This window comes from Pelodiscus sinensis, chromosome 6 (genome assembly GCF_049634645.1).
Source record: "Pelodiscus sinensis isolate JC-2024 chromosome 6, ASM4963464v1, whole genome shotgun sequence".
In the NCBI taxonomy this organism is placed as follows: domain Eukaryota; kingdom Metazoa; phylum Chordata; order Testudines; family Trionychidae; genus Pelodiscus; species Pelodiscus sinensis.
Window position 1 is genome coordinate 93,926,446 of NC_134716.1, and position 18,094 is coordinate 93,944,539.

General features: G+C 41.8%; 1 protein-coding gene across 5 annotated transcripts in view; it reads left to right on the forward strand.

The window, feature by feature from the left end:
- Positions 1 to 18,094, forward strand: part of PDE4D (phosphodiesterase 4D) — a 1,060,501-nt gene that overhangs the window by 341,337 nt on the left and 701,070 nt on the right. The window lies entirely within an intron of this gene.

Genomic DNA, 18,094 nt, shown 5'->3' on the forward strand with positions numbered 1-18,094 from the left:
ATGAAAGCTCATCACCTATTAAACCATCTTATTAGTCTTTAAAGTGCTACATAGTCCTGTTTTTTACTTAGAGGTGGGGTCTTTTCCAGCTATCTAGTTTTTCATTAGCTCTAGAAAAAACTTGTAAACAAATGTGTAACAGACTGACCTGCCCCTTTAAGGACAGGGTATATGGGCCGGCCAGCCTTGTTCAATAATCAGATCCTGCTGAGGAGGACAGGTGATCCTTATAAAAGACTGAGAACTCAGTTGGTGGGAAGCTGCTGAAAGAAAGGTGATTTTTTCCTGTGACTAGTCCTAGAGCAAAGAGAGAGGTGTAGAGTGAAAGGCTCTGCATCCTCTGTTGGTCAAAGGAATAGCTTTATTTTTCATTACACTGCCAAGCTTTGTTTAAATTAATAAACCATATCCTTAGGAATGGGCATGAAATGGTCTGGGCGAGGAATCAGAACAACAACCTTACAAGGCAAAATAAGAGAGCAGAATTTTGATTATATGTCCTTGGTGAAATCATCTCTTTCTGAAGCTATTATGAAGGTTGTTTATTTTAGCCATTGCTTTTTCTCTCCTGACAGCTGGAGTAACTTAAATTTTCCGGTGAACTTCAAAAATTGGCATGTCAACTAGAGAGACTAATATGTGCAAATTATAAATTATTAAAATGACTTTGTATTACTGGCCACTTCTTGCTATGTGTTAAATCCCTATTCCAAAGAGTTCACAATCTAAAGATATATGCCCTCCACTGTTGCTAATTTAATTGTCTTAAGCACTTCTGAAAATGTTCACGTAGTCCTCTTTTTCAAAAGTGACTTAGGTGCCTAACTCATTGAAAACTTCTACATGACTAAATCTGTTCACAAATAGGACACAAGTTCCTAAGTCACTGAGCAATTTTTGAAAATTTTATCCTTTGCTTTGCCTTGTCTCTCTTTTCTTGTAGTGGTGCCCATCACTCTAAGAATCTTTCCCTCCCATTCCCCAAAGGTATCCTTTACAATAAAAGTTCCTTCCTCAAAGCACTAAAATATTCCTGTCCATCTTGTTTATTTTTTAATATATGTAAAGCATGTTTCCCTCCTACCCAGCCTGTTGAGCTGCCACAAAGTAGAATGGCACCAAATTAAGGCCATTCTGTATGTATTTACTGTTGTAGGTATACAGCACTGTGTGAATATTAGAAAGGCAAATATGCCAAATACGAATTCCTACCCCAGCGGGTAGGTGGGGCAGATATACATTACAAAAGGAGGCCTTCCATTATAGATTGACTTACTAAGGAATCAGGATACCTGATGTTCTAGGGCTTGGAGAATCTAGAAAGTCATAGAACTGCTAGGTTCACTAACTTCTATCAAATCAATAAATTAATTTCAAACCAAGTTGGCTTTGGTCTTGTACCTTTCTTATTTGTTATTTCTACTGATGTGTTGCCCAAATTTTTCTAAACAGGGACACATTATGAGGGGTTGTTTGTGTATGTATTTATTTATTTGCACTGGCCAAATGGACCTATGAATAAATTGTCAGCTGTTAAAACTGATCATAGATGCTACAATAAACCTCAAGACTGATTCCCCCAGTAGACCTTTTTCTTCAGTTACTTACCTAATGTTTATCAGTATTTGACTTGGGCTTTCATTATTTTGTGTGTGTGTAGAAATTGTCTAAAAATGTTAAACAGCAACCACAGATTCTCTTTTAAAACAAATACCATGAACCTTAGTCATTGCTAGTAGTTAGATTAAACAGATCAAAGTTGCACCTTTATCAAACAGGTACTCTGTTAAAATTAAAATATTTTTATTAGTTTTTACAGTTTGAAGTGCATAATAAGATCATGATCTATTGTTTATGGATTTAAGATAAAAAAACTATAAGATGGTGGAGCCCATTTTGTTGGCAGTGGGGAAGGCAGAAGAAACATTTCACAGTTCTTTATTGTTTCATATAAAAATTGAGATATGAGATTCAACAATGAATTCACTTCTTGGATGGTGATATGGTGAACAGATGGAGAAATAAGGCAGAAGTAGTGAGGTGGATTGGAATAGAAAAACTTGGGGAACTGGGACAGAAAATTGTTTTGCATGTCCAATAACACACACTTTGTTAGTAGTGTCTGAAAGTTGTCACCAGCGGCCTATATGAAATAGTTGGAACCCCTTAGTTCAACTCCTAGAGGAAGAGTGACCATTTAACAAATACCATCATTATCTATATGGTACCAATTGACTCCAATGTTGACAGTTTCATTAGAAAGACCAAGGAACGAATGGGAATGGAGGCTTAGTCCACACAAGGAAAGGGTTGCCAGTATAGATATGCCAACAAACCATCTTTGTGTTGACACAGCTTATGCCTGAAAAAAGGTGCTTGGGGGTAAAGACATAAATATGATTAGTTAAAGGGAAGGGAATTAAATAACATTTTGGAGGGAGATTTGTGGGAAAAGTGAAGAGTTAACAGAGGGTCAAACTTGGGCTTCAGTGTTAGGGCTCTGGGTAGTAAATCTACAGATGTGAAAAGGAAGTCAATGTGGGGTGTTTTGCCCAGGAATAGTAGATGCACTTGCAAAGGAATAATGGAGGGAAGATGGAAAAATAGAATGAATCGTATAGGTTTGCTACAGGGATCAGAAACAGTGGGTGAGAATACTTACTTGGAGCAGTTTGAGTGAATACTCATTCACCTTATTGTGAGAAAACAAGTGCACTGTCTTATAAAGTAGGACAAATACTTGCATGTTACTTTGCATGCTCTGTTACTGGTATTCTGGAAAACATAATAATTAGTTGATGAAGTAGATAGGAAAGATATTTTAATATTCATTAATGGTTTTATATTCTATCGTGTTTATCACAATAATGCTATGTTTATTAATGATATGCCAGATTTGAAAATTATTGCCAGATAAAAAAGTGTATTCAAATACTATTATTTTAAAAAATTCAATCAAAATATCTAATTCATATTGTATATGAAAGCCTCCACAAATTAATTTTTATCAAATTGTTATTGAGTGCTATAAGTATAGCTGTTCTTATATAGTGCACAAGACTGCAAAACGTATCAGACTGACATTTTAAAATAACTCGATTTGAAAAAAAATCCTTCCTGAGCTGAGGTTACTGTATTGTAAATTTCAGCTGAGTGATTTCTCTACATGCAGTTACAAACTCCCGAAACTCGTGGGTTATAATGGAAAGGCTTGATTCAACCTTCACTCTAGCAGCAGGCACAGCATCGCTATAATTAAACCTTCCTCGCGTTGATTCACAGCCAGGATTACTCGCAGAGAGAAGAGAGAGCTTAATCATCGGGGAAGAAAGGCGAGGGGAAGATTCAAAGTGGGAGCAGAGGACTTCAGAGCCTGCTGTAGGAACGATAAATATTACAATATAGTGGTGAGAAGCGAAGGAGTTAAAAGCTTGAGGTTCCATTTTTACCCAAAGTCAATTTAGCAGCGACATCCACTCTGTGCTACTTTGCTACCTGAAGTCACTTTCTACTGAGAGTCCTATTGGGAGAGCAATACAAAGCAGACAGACGAGCATCAAAATGCCAGTCTAATGCAAGCTTCTTACGCCTGGCTTCAAGAAGCAAGAGAAAAATCTCCAAGGAGCTTTTAAAGGACGAGAAAAATCACATAAATTAGCAATAGAAACTCCTCTTAGGTCATATTTAGTCCATCCCTCTGCCTGGGCTGGGTCGTTAGTAGTGCCAGCTTCACTCTCGCAGATAGATCTGGCTGTAGCGCTTTCTCCATTGCTTGCTCCAGGCTGTTCTTCGCTTTGTTCGCCCCAGCGCTCCAGCTCGGCTCAAAGCGCTGCAAGCCACGAGGCTTCATCCTGCTCTCCCGGAGTGCCCCCGAGTGGGTTTGCTGGGACAGGAACAGCAGCTCTTGCTCCCTGCGGCCGCTGCTCCTCCCGGGATCCGGGCAAGTGAGGCAGGAGCTGTCCAACTTTTCAGCGCAGTTCCCCCCCGCGGGGCTGCTGAAGGGAGGGCGGCAGTCTGCGCGAAGGGCGGCTCACCAGCTCCCTGCTGCTCGGGAAGCGGCAGCAGCAGCCTCAGCGGCCGCCTGCCTGCAGCGCGGAGGTGCCCTGTCCGCGGCGAAGCGGTGAGCATGGAGGCAGAGGACGGCGGCAGCTGCTTGTCCGCGCTGGCCAGCAGCGGCGACAGGGCCGGCGGCGGGGGGAGCCTCAAAGCCCCCAAACATCTGTGGCGGCACGAGCAGCTCCGGCAGCCGCCGCCCCAGTGCTCCCAGCCGCCGCCGCCGCCAGCCTCCCGGGGCCGCTTCTCGGCCGGCGGCGGCAGCCGGGTGAGGCACCGCGGCTACTCGGACACGGAGCGCTACCTGCACTGCCGAGCCATGGACCGCGCCTCGTACGCCGTGGAGACCGGCCACCGGCCCGGCTTGAAGAAATCCCGGATGTCCTGGCCCTCGTCCTTCCAGGGACTCCGACGGTAGGAAGGGGCTGGGGCGCGCTGCCCGAGGGGGCGAGCTCCCGCCATTCGCCCTCCCCCCCCCCCCGGCTGTGGGGTTCCCGCCACCGCCTCCCAGCCACCCCCCCAAATCCCTTCTGCCCCCGGGGCTGTTTGACAGGAAGGGCCGTTGCTGAGGGGGGCACCAGGGCAGTGGCGAGTGGAGGGAGGGGAGAATGGCAGGGACCGAGAGGAGTGCATGGAAAGGGGATGGAGCGACAGGAAAGAAGTGAGGAGATGGGGTGCGAGGCACCAGGACAGAGCTGAGACCTCCTGGAGGGGAGGGCTTTTGGGCAAGGGGCTAAGGAGAAACACTAGGACTGAGGCGAGAGAGGCTGTAACAAGGGCGTAGGTGGGCGTGGGGGGGGGGGAAGCTGTGTGCTGTGTCAAGACACTTTGGAATTGGGGGGCACTCACTCAGCAGCTGAGTCCTGAGTCAGACTGTAGTTGGATGGGCAAGAGGATCCTCCGGAGAACGTGTCTCTTTATCATATAAGTAGGGAAAGGCTTTTACAATCCCCACACAGCTGCCCCCCTTATCCCTACCCCCACCCCTCCAAAAATAAAACCCCACGTGGCTGTCTCAGGAAAGTTTGAGAGCAAAATGTACAATTATCTTCCCCAGAAACCTTCAGGAGACTGTGTAATGAATGAACACATCACCCATCACAGAGCCCTAGCTTTCATTCTCCTTTCTACCTGCTCCTCATTAAAGAGAATCTAAAAGATGCACTACTGCTTTCACTACAGTGACATCTTAGGGGTGTAAAATGTTGGCGCTGAGAATGGGAAGGAAGGATGAAACCTGTTCTGTCAACATAAGGTTCCAATAGTAACTGTTTTGTGTGAAGGCCAGTGGAGTAACAGATCCAGGGTTAGAGACTTGCTAGGATTAATGGGCTGATGGAGAATCAGAATAAAGATTTTTAGCAAGAGGGAGGAGTCCATCATTTATTAGTCTATTGTCTCCTGTTAAGCAAGCAATATATTATTTTGCTGTGTGCAATTAAATGGTGCTTACTTTGCAGTTTATGGTCTATAGAGTGATACCAGTTTTGAAACTGAACTCTTTGTTGCAATCAGTGGACAGTTTTGCTATAAAACTGACAGGATGTAGTTCAATTTATGATTTTCATTTGCAGCAAGTGGAACCACTTCCTTTAGTTAGAAAAAACACACCTTTTTTCTGAATCTGAAAATTAGGTGGACATTGTAAATAAAGTGTTTGTATTGGGATGTGGGAAAAGGAACTTACTTAATAGTACATTGAACTGTAATTAAATATTGATAAGATTTTTTTCTAATTTGAATGGTCAGGCTCTTACAGTACGACATGTTCTGTGAATAAATACCAGAGAATTATGGCCTTGTGCATGGTTTGATTGTGCCCCTTTGGTAAACTGTGAGACATACATATCTTGCACCTCTGTTACTCTCTTTCTGCACAACAGCATCTCTGGTCTCCATTTTATAAACAGGACATAAAATAAATTCAACAACTAAAATTTAAAATTTTATTTTTGCTTGTATTAAAGTCTTTCTCAAATATCTTTTAAGTAACAGTTCCACCAGTAAATCTTTGTATCCCTCATGTGAGTTTGTGCTTGTCCATCATTACATTAATTTTAACCCTGTGTGAGACTTGTGAACAAATATGTAAGAATGAACTATTTTCTATTTTAATAATCATTTGAACATTTTATGATATTTAATAGAAAAACATATACATCTTAGGAATTTTAGTTTTCGAGAATATTGTTGATGCTTTACTTGAAACAAGTAAAGAAGTGTAACTGGTGTAAATCATAAAATGTCATGAGTATTCAGCATTTTCCCATATTGTGACTGATCTTAACACATTCTCAATTTTTCATATACGTAGTACTCTACAGATCAGTAAGTGAGAGGGTGAGAAGCCAAGAAAAAAATGCTGTTGTTGCTTTTCCCATCACTTTTTGTGCTATTTTGGAGTTTTTAGTAGTTAAATATTATTCAGAATATATGTGTAGGAGCTTAACATTCGTCATGAACATTGTTTTATTAACTTTATCTATTCCATTTGTCTCCTATATTTTATTAACACAATAACACTGTTTTGCCTAAACCATACTTCATAATTCAAGGGTTTGTAATAGTTATTTTCATCTTATGTTCTAGAAAACAAATGCTTCAGATTCATTTATTTTTCTGAAGTAAGGAACATAAGTGGTGTAAGGAAGTTTAGTTAATAGATATTTGTTGTCAGCATAAATGTATACACAAAGTAAAACATTCTGATTGAAAACAAGACACTATTGAATATAAAAACAAAATGGACTGTAACAAATTCTATTTAATGTTTAAAGATATTGAAGAAATTTCGGAAAGATCAGGTTTTCTAGAACCTCTCATAGGTTTTAACTTTCAACTTAAATCTCAAGCAGTGTAGCAGTGTTGCTGTTTTCATTATAAAGAAATGTACATACATGCTTGGTATTTCAGTATAATTTGTATTTTACACAAACAATTTGGAAAAGAATGTAAGTCTTTAGGAACGCATCAGTTCATTTTGGTGACTTTCCAGAGACGGGTTTGTTTAATTTTGTGGGTTTAGTACTACTATATAATTCAAGCTGTTCGTCTAAAGAACATCTCTTTAAAAATGTTTCATGGATGGATGGATAAATTCCCTGTGGATGAGCTGAATGGTATGATGGATGTTTCAAATTTTTGAAAAAATTATAAAATCAGAAAACTGGAGAAAAGCTGTTTACAGTTTCTAGATGGAAATGGGTGTTATACAATATTGCATTGAAAGGATACAGTTAAATAACACTGGTTTAAATTAGATTGTCTAGAAGAGTTTTTACAAAATGCACTGGAGTATAATTTGAAAAACTGGTCATGATTTTTCAAACCCACTCCATGAAAACATTTTAAAAGTTTTCCTCTGTAGTTTTTTAAGCTTTGCCTGCAGAAAACTCAAACACATGGGTAACTGCACTGTGCTAGATCATAAGAACAAGAGAAGTGAATTTGTTATAACCAAAATGAAAGCAGAACAGTGTGGTTTAATTATCCAAGATGAGGGAAATGAAAAATTAACATCTCCCATCCCCATTATCCCCCCCCAACCCATAAATGGCAAAGAGAATTAGTATGTTTTATAATATATTACTAGAATTTTTATTAATTATATTTATTACAGTGATGTGTAACACCAAAACAACAATGGGAGCCTACTGTGCTAGACATTTTACAAAAGAGTAGCAGACTGTCCCACAAAGAACTTACAGTCTAAAGAGACAAGACAGAGAAGACTGGGTGGGAAAGGAACAGAAAGCACAGAGTGAACAATGTGGTAGTAGTAGCAAATGTCATGTTAGTTCAATTTTTTTTTTGGATGGGGGAGGACTGAGAGAGGCGAGGAGGGAATTGGATAGGGCTGGATCAGCTAAAAGGAAAACACAGAACATAAAATATTGTTGATAAACATATTTTTAAAGCAGTGTTTCTTTGTAATTACCACTGCAACTCTTTAAGACTACTTCATTGTAGTACACTATTTTTCTGAAGAGACCCAGTGGTATTTCATTAACTAGAACAGTAGTTCAGAATTGTTGGGTCATCTCTTCTTAAATGGAAAATTATCCACTGTATTTTAAAATTTGAAGGTCACCTTGAGTTCATGTGCACAGGAAGGCTGAAGGAAGCAGTGTAGTTTAGTAGTTAGTTGGGAAATAGAAGTTAGGTCATCTAGGATCATTTCCTGACTTTGTCACTTGCTAACTGTGGGCCTTGGACATGTCAATTAACTTCTCTGTGTCTGAGTGGTGTTGTGTATAAAATATGGCTAGAAATACAGCAGTTACTAACCTCTGTAAAAGTGTTCTGAGATAATTGAATAAAAGGCATGATAGGTAAGTATAAAATATTACTAAGTTGAACTTCATCTTGTGATATTTTCATCTTCAGTTTTTCTGTTTTAAATTTGTGACTTCAGAAAGATGCAGGGTGGAATAGGCAGTCCAGGCCCATTGCTCCCTCCTAGACAGAGAACATTTACAATAAAAGAACAGAGCCCATATTCATAACTCCACATAAAAAAGTCATACAAGTACATGAGTATCATACATAGAATCAACAAAGCATAAGCTTTCATTTGACATCTCACATGGCCCACTTTGTACAGAATTTGGGGCAAATGCCACTAGTGGGTACAACAGTGATCTGTCTGCTCACTTTTAAATGCAATGACGTGACATCCACCCCTGCAAAAATCAATTAAAAATATGAATCTGTTACTCAAGCTTTTCATTTTTTGGGGATTCTAAATGATCAAATGATCAAAAGTCTCAACTCTTGCCCACACAACAACTGAAGTTTATCGGCACTATGCAAGACTGCACACAAATGTTCACCAGAGTTCCACAGCATTGTTTCCTGGCCCTCACCAACCTAGCCACTACCATTATGGTCCTCAGGTCTCAGCCAGACAATGCCTACAACTTCTAGTGAACGTCAGCAACAATTTATGTAGTCAGACTTGCCAGACTCCGCATTCATTGCCTCCAAGGATGGCTCTGGTCCTGTTATATTCTACACAAACATCATCCAGACAACTCCCTCAGTGTTTCAAACAAAGTAAAATGTTCCCTAGAGTAGTAGCCACAGCCACAAAATCTGTGTACCGGGGTACCCTTCCAACATATAACACCTACCCTGTTGCACGTTTCTGGAGGGCTGGGGGCCACATTTCAATAACCACACTCTCCAAGGCAGTTGAATGCCTCATGAGATGTCAGACCATATCAACGTGTGCTAGCTCTGTGCTGTCAGATATGCATGTGAACATTTCCTTTCCCTTATCTGCAACAGATTGATCAAAATACTTATAAACACCACAGCATGCATGTTCTACATAAACTGCTAAGGAGGAACATACTTATACATCTATAGTAGAAGCCATCAACATTTGGTAATGATGCATAAATCATCAAATAGAAATTTCTGCAAGCTACCTGCTGGGACACCAAAACATGATAGCTGTACACATAAGCAAATACTTTCATCACACACACGAATGTCAGATTCACCTGCAGGTCATCCAGGACATATTCCACGCCTGGGGCTATCTGGACATAGACTTATTTGTGACCCAATACAATTGAAAATCCCTCAAATATGGCTCCAGAGCAGGTCTAGGAATGAATTCCAAGGAGGATGCTCTTCTCCTCAAATGGGACTATCGCCACATATACGCTTTTCCTCTGATCCCGATACTCATCTAAGTCCTTCAAAAATCATACAAGACAAGGCATGAATGATAATAATTGCAGCAACTTAGCCAAGACAGACATGGTATCCTTACCTGAATCAACAAACCATGGTACCTCCCCCTTCCTCACACTCCACATCTTCTTAACCAGGACGTGGGGTGAATACTCCATCCCGAGATTCTGCTCTGACAGAATGGCATGGCTGCTGAAGGGGTAGCTACTTCTGATCTGCCCTTCTCTGAAGACGTGAAACAAATAATCCTTAAACCTACCACAAGTCACACTTACTCCCAAAAATGGTGACCTGGGTGGAATCTCAATCTATCTCTCTGCATTCTGCACCACTTTATAAGATTCTGGACTTTAAAGAAACAAGACCTGGCTAATACCTTGATCAAAGTACACCTAGCCACAATCTTGGGAGAATACAACAGGATAATGGCCACATGGTGTTCATGTACCAAACAACAAAATGATTTTTGAGGGACCAAATAACAACTTCCCTCCAATAAAGCAGCTAGCACCATTATGGAATCTCAACCTTGCAGTCAGGACCCTCATAACAGGGGAAGCAGATGTGGGTGACAACCTGGGAAGCAGTGATCATGAGATGGTAGATTTCAGGATCCTGACCAACGGAAGAAAGGGGAGTAGAAAAATATATACCCTGGACTTCAGAAAAGCAGACTTTGACTCCCTCATAGAACTGATGGGCAGGATTCCCTGGGATACTTACATGAAGGGGAAAGGAGTCCAGGAGAGCTGGCAGTATTTTAAAGAAGCCTTATCAAAGGCACAGGAAGAAACCATCCCAATGTGCAGCAAGAAAAGTAAATATTGTAGGTGACCAGATTGGCTTACTGGGGACATCCTTGGTGAGCTTAAACACAAAAAGGAAGCTTACAAGAAGTGGAAACTTGGACAGATGATTAGGGAGGAGTATAAATATATTACTTGAGAATGCAGGGGAGTTATCAGGAAGGCAAAAGCACAACTGGAATTGCAGCTAGCAAGGGATGTGAAGGATAACAAGAAAGGTTTCTACAGAGATTAGCAATAAGAAGGTGATCAGAGAGGGTGTGGGGCCCTTATTGGATGAGGGAGGTAACCTAGTGACTGATGATGTGAGAAAAGCTGAAGTACTCAATGCTTTCTTGGCCTCTGTCTTTACAGACAAGGTCTGCTCCCGGGCAAATGCACTAGGCAATGCAAAATGGGAAGAGGTGGATAGTCCTTGGTGGGGAAAGAACAACATAGGAACTATTTAGAAAAGCTAAATGTACACAAATCTATAGTCCCAGATTTAATGCATCCAAGGGTACTGAGAGAGTTGGCAAATGTCATTGTGGAGCCTTTGGCCATTATCTTTGAAAACTTGTGGAGATCAGGAGAGAACCTGGATGACTGGAAAAAGGCAAATGTAGTGCCCATCTTTAAAAAAGGGAAGAAGGACAATCCAGGGAACTAAAGACCAGTCAGCCTTACCTCAGTCCCTGGAAAAATCATGGAGGGGATCCTCAAGGAATCCATTTTGAAGCACTTGGAAGGGGAAAGTGATCAGGAATAGTCAACAAGGATTCACGAAGGACAAGTAATGCCTGACCAATCTAATGAGTTTCTATGATGAGATAACTGGCTCTGTAGATATGGGAAAGTCAGTGGATGTGATATACCTTGACTTTAGCAAAGCTTTTGATGTGGTCTCCGACAATATTCTTGCCAGCAAGTTAAGGGAATATGGATTAGATAAATGGATGATAAGATGGATAGAAAGCTGGCTAGACTGTCGGGCCCAATGGGTAGCGATCAACGGCTAGATGTCAGGTTGGCAGTCGGTTTCTAGCAGAGTGCCCCAAGGATCTGTTCTAGGACTGGTTTTGTTCAACATCTTTATTAATGACCTGAATGAGAGGATGGATTGCACCCTCAGCAAGTTAGCAGATGACACTAAACTAGGGGGAGAGGTAGATATGCTGGAGGGCAGGGATAGGGTCCAGAGTGATCTGGACAGCGTAGAGGATTGGGCCGAAAGAAATCTGATGAGGTTCAACAAGGATAAGCGTAGAGTCCTGCACTTGGGACAGAAGAATCCCAAGCATTGTTACAGGCTGGGGACTGAACAGCTAAGTAGCAGTTCTGCAGAAAAGGACCTGGGGATTACAGTGGATGAGAAGCTGGATATGAGTCAACAGTGTGCCCTTGTAGCCAAGAAGGCTAATGGCATATTAAGGTGCATTAGGAGGAGCATTGCCAGCAGATCCAGAGAAGTGATTATTCCCCTTTATTTGGCTCTGGTGAGGCAATATCTGGAGTACTGTGTCCAGTTCTGGGCCCCCCACTATAGAAAGGATGTGGACGCATTGGAAAGGGTCTAGGAGACGGCGACCAAAATGATTAGGGGGCTGGAGCGCATGACCTATGAGGAGAGACTGAGGGATTTGGGTTTGTTTAGTCTGCAGAAGAGAAGAGGGAGGGTGGATTTGATAGCAGCCTTCAACTTCCTGAAGGGAGGTTCCAAAGAGGATGGAGAAAGGCAGTTCACAGTAGTGATGAAAGGCAATACAAGGAGCAATGGTCTCAAGTTACAGTAGGAGAGGCTAGGTTGGATATTAGGAAAAACTATTTCACTAGGAGAGTAGTGAAGCACTGGAATGGGTTACCTAGGGAGGTGGTAGCAAAGCGCTGGCTGGGTTGATTTAGTTGGGATTGGTCCTGCCTTCGGCAAAGGGCTGGACTTGATAACCTCCTGAGGTCTCTTCCAGTTCTATGATTCTATTATTATAACAGTTCAAACTCATGACCACTTGTTCATTATTACATCTATCAATCAAGATTGCCTCTCTCATTGCCATTGCCACAGCCAGGAAAGTCATTAAGGGTATGCCTACGCTACAGCATTATATGAAAATATCTTATTTCGAAATAGTTATTTCGAAATAAGTTATTTCAAAATAACGTGTGTACACACAAAATGCATTTAGAAATAGCGTATTGCTATTTCAAAATAGTGCGTCCACACTTAGTGGATGCTGAATTGCATTTAAGGCCGGCTGGAACCAGGTCTGGCAGGGCATCAGGTCAGGAGTTACTTTGTGTGGCTGCTGCCTGAGGCTATCTGAGGCCTGTGCTTAAAGGGAACCTCCCTGGACAGCCATTTCTCAGCTTTCCCTACTTGCTTGCCTACTTCGATGAGGGACAGCAAAGCATTTTGTCTCTGCGTGCTCTGATTGCCCTCACTTGGGACACCACAGAACTCTGCAACATGGAGCCAGAGCTGCCTCTGGGCACTCTGGTGCTTCTCGTGGACGCGTTGCTGCGAGCCTGGCTGCACTTTCTGCAGGCAGCCATCCGGGAGGTCCAGAGGGGAGCTTCCACCCTGAGGAGCACTAAGAGCCTCCTTTGTCTTCCCCACTGGAGGCTTGTACCTCATTCCTCCCTCACATCCTTCCACTTACCCCTCCCTAACCCCCTTTCCTGATGTCAAATAAAATATATGTATTTTCATGAACACAAGTTCTCTTTATTTAACAAAACTGGTTGGGGGAGGGGGATGAAACTCTGGTGAGACTGGGGAAGGGAGGCGGGAGAGGGGAGAATAGAGGGTGGGAGAGGGGAGGGCGAAACCTGGGAGGAGGGAGCTGGAAGGGGGAAGCAAGGGGAGGAAAGGGAGGGGAAGCTCAGGGTTCATGGTTGGGGGTCTCACTGGACCAACTTGATTTTCATGCAAAACTGCTCCTGGGTTCACATGTGGCCTTTGGTGGCCAGGCTGGCAGCTATTCTGCCACAGAGGCTGCATTCCTCCATCTAGTGCATCCCCCCCAAACCTGAATAAGATCCATGATCTCCACCCTGGACCAGGAAGGCGCTCGCCTTCTCCAGGCCCTGGCAGGTTCCTTGGAGCTGGCAGACTGCTCCTGGGGAGCGGTGGAGGGCTGGCTGCCAGTGGCTTGCTGGCTCATGTTTTGGGGCCACTGGGTCAGGGGCAGTGACTGCTAGCTCTGGGCTGACAGGCTTGGAGCTGGCACAGGCACTGTGGCCAGAGTCAACCCTTTTAAGGGCTCTGGGGACTGGGGAGGGAGAGGAGTGTTCTTGGTTGAGGTTGGAGTGGCCACCAGGGCACCCTGGGAAGGCTAGAGGCCCCCTATTTTGAAATAAGTGTCTACAAAGCACTTATTTCAAAATAGCTATTTTGAATTTGGCGTAATTGCTCATGGAATTAATTTCAAAACAGCGGTTTGGCTGTGTAGACGCTAGTAAAGTTATTTTGAAATAACGGCTGTTATTTTGAAATAACTTTGCTGTGTAGATATACCCAAAGGGAGCAGCCCTTATGGTAGATTTACTTTATATTAGTTTCCTACAAGACAGTCATCCTAAAATCACACCCAAAATTCCTCCCCAAAGTCGGCTCTTCCCCTTTAACCAAACATTGAACTTATCTATCTTCTATTCAAAGCCTCATTCCAATGCCAACAACGTTCTTCTTCATGCCCTCAACACACATAAGGCATTGGCATTTTTCTACAAAGGATAAAATCTTTTAGAAAATCACTCTGACTTTTTATCTCTGGAGCAGAATGTTCCATGGACCAAAACATATCTATTGAAAGACTTTCAAAATGGATATCATCATGTATCCATCTCTGCTGCTCCAAAAATGGTATTCCTGCACTAGGCAAAATACAAACACATTTACCAAACAATAGTTACCTCCATAGCATTCCTAAATACGGTCTTAATTCTGGACAAATGCAAAGCAGTCATATGGGCTTTGACACACACATTTACTAAGGCATGCCATAGAAAATAATGCCAATCAGGACACACATTTTGGCACTGCTGTACTCTCTAATGTACATGCATAGCCTTCAAAGCCCCTCCTTTCAATCCAGTAAATAACTGCTCCATAGTCACCTAAAATTGAGCACCTACAGGGACACTCCTCGATGAAGAAGAGGCAGATGTTCTTGGAGATGGTTATCCATGTGGATGCTCCAGTACCCTACGCCTTCCCTGTGCTTTGGAGTCTGATGTAGTTCTTTGTGGTGGAGAAGGAACAGAGGGATGATTGATGGTGTGCTTTGGTTATGCCTCTCAGCGTCGCAAGACGGCACTGCACACATGTCATAACCTGGGGTACTGTTGCTTTAAATCTCCAATTATAAGTATGTGGCACTGAAAACATCCACAGTGGAGCACCCACAGGGACAACCATCTCAAAGAATGTTAGTTACTGCACAGATGAGTAACCTCCTCTTCCCTATCTTCCATCTCAGGCTTATAGCTCCCACCATGTGTTTGGTGATCTGGAGGCTGTTTTATCCAAAAGGAGAAGGCATGAATTCCGTTCTACTGTTGTCACTAATGAACTGGTAGCATGAGATACCACATCACCCCCTGCTGGTATAACTAGTGAGACCTAAAGTTTCTGTGGCTACAGTTCTAGGTCCTGAAAAAAATAATCACTTCCCAAACCTTGGCAAAAACTGGTAGCAGCTCTAACAGAATGTAATATTCTTTTAATCCCAAGTCACATCTTTGATCTTTTGCTCAGTTTGAAAGCTCTCTTTTGATCTGTTATTCACCTTAGTTGTGCCCTAAGAACCAACTTGCAGCCCAAGATAAATGAGGGCTGTGGTATTTTCAGAATTGACATACTAACAAAAACAGCTCATCAGAATGTGGTGGTAGCCTTTATAACAGCAATAATATTTACGAGGTTTGTCTGGCAGCTTTTTGTTGCTTTGTTTACTACTGCATTCTAAGTGTTGTTGGCACCTGAAAATTGTAATGATTTGCATGCTTTCAGTCCCTGAAAGATACAAATATTTTTGTGAACTTTATAAATATTGTTGGACTAGTGTCCTTTAAGAACTATCCATGAAATAATTTAAACAAATAATTCATATATATTTCAAAATAGCATTTATAGTGACGGTAACATCGTATTTTTAATTTTTCTTCCAATGATTGCTTCATTTTTACATCTTCAGATTAGTCATGTGATCTGAAATTCTCTGTAATTACAGAGAGCTAAGTTTTATGCTGTATGAAATTATAAGAATAAATATTGACTTTTAAAATGAGGATATTTATATTTGCAAAATACATTTATCTGAGAAATGTTCATTTCATTTAATGTGGGAGTTGGTTTCCTACTTCATTAAATATAGGATACTGATGCTTCAGTGTAACAATATGTTCATCTGGATCACTAAAAGTAAATTGGAGCAGTTTACTTATGGTGTTAAACAGAAGGTGAACAGATTGTTTAGCTTAAGTAGCTAATACATATTTCAAGGGGCCAGTAAAGGGGAAGTGTCCCATTCATATCCCTATATTCCTAGGGAGGAAAGAAGGTGGAAGGAAAGTTGTTTGGTGGCCCGGTGGGGGAGGAGGGCGGGGGGAAAAAGGGAATGTGGTATAGATTGTTGTACTAAGCCTAAATTGAATGTCTCTATTCAGTCTGTGATTTTTAGTGCTTAGCAAATTTATAAATGTAGGCTTCCAGGCTCATCTTTTGAAAGTATTGCGCAGGTTTCCTTTTGAGGATGAGGACTGAGAGATCAGATACAGAATCAGTCCTTTGTGAAAAGGGGTCGCCTACAGGTGATATGCTGTTTTTATCTTTTGTCATTTTTCAGTGTGAGTTCATTTGAGAATTCATTTGAGATGTGAGTTCATTTGAGATTGTCTATTTTGTGCTACTTTTTGTAAAGCAATGGTAGGTAAGGCAAAGTTCTGAGTAGCCTGGACACAGCTCATGTATTTGATATCCTCCATGGTATGTATTCAGTGATGGATTCTGCATTAAGATTTTACATATCAATGGTCATACCCAACTTTATTAATCTATGGAAAGACTTTTATTTATTTCTGTAACAGATGGACTGGCCCCTAAGAGTGTAGATTCATTTACATACTGTCAGCCGATGGTCAGGGCAGTGTGTGTGTGTGTGAGTGTGTGTGTGTTTTACCGAGAAAAGGTTTAATGTCCGTGACTTTACCACTAGGACCAGGGTCCCGTCGCAGAGGGCAGACAACAGGCTGACAGATGCCCCAGAGTTTATAGGAAGAGCTTATTACAGCTCAGATTTCAGCTGCTAGGATACAGGATCCCTGCGCAGCAGGCAGTCTAGGGAAGACTGAGAGATGCCCCAATGGATCGGTCACCTGGGAGTGACACGATCCAAAACACACAAGCTCTTCCTATATCTGTCCCTTATGACCGGCTGAAGTTCTTTTAAATTGTGCTTAGTTCTGTTACAGCAACTGAAGGAGTCAGGTTAAAACTTAACCAGTTACAGGTTTATTAAAAAGGCTTATAAATCATATGGTTACAATGGCTATTGCTCTATTTCTTAACTGCTAGCAAATACAGATCTTAAAAAATGGTTATAAAGAAAATAAAGATAGAAAATAGAAATAATGGTACCAAGTGACAGCTTAATCTTTAAAGAGCTTTAAGTCTATGTGTACACTTAAGACAAAGGACCACATCCAGGTACAAGTTTTACCCCCTTCTGTGCCTCTCGGTCCCAGCGTGTCAGGCCAGGGCCGGTCCCTCAATTCCTAGGAAAGACTAATACAAGGTGGGCGTCCCTGTGGAACCTCGGGAAGTCAAACACCTAACCTGACCAGCAGATAGATGGTAGATTGACACTCAGAGTAAGTGTGCTGCTGGACCCATCTTTATACCCATAGGGGCCCATATCCTCTTTCTTATCTAAGATGCCAAATTGTACTGGTCCGTTTCTGTGGCACCAGTTCTTAGAAGCAAGTTTCAACTTAATTTACACTTGTAAGAGAGAAAGATAGCTAAATTAGGAGTGCCGGATAGTCTTTGCTGGGCAGGAGATTCCTCCCCCCGCGGACGGCTGTGTGTTCGTATCAATATGGGTTTTAGTCAAGGGTACTCCTCGGCAGCCTCTTGGTCAGCAATTGGCATATCTCTGTTTACAGCCATTCACGGTCACTGAGCCTGCATATCCAGGCAAGCAAAAATGGATGTTACAAGGGGGGTTCCTGTCTGGCTACACATACTCTCCATTGTTTTGAACATTTAAAATGTAATAGAAATATCCTCATTCATTTTCTTCTGTAATAAGCATTACTTGCTCTTAGTTATTTTATACCTTTCATAATTATAAAAAAGGTACAGGAAAGTGTTAAACCCTTTCATTATTCTTTTTAATTCCTTGGACGCCATGAAAGCTACCACATGAGTTTTCCAAAAATAAATATATATTATAGTAGAACCATATAGTGTGACATGTGGATATCAAATGTGTGACTCTGTAACCCACACATCTAGTGTGGTTCACTCTCCTATGTGGTGGCACTTAGACCAC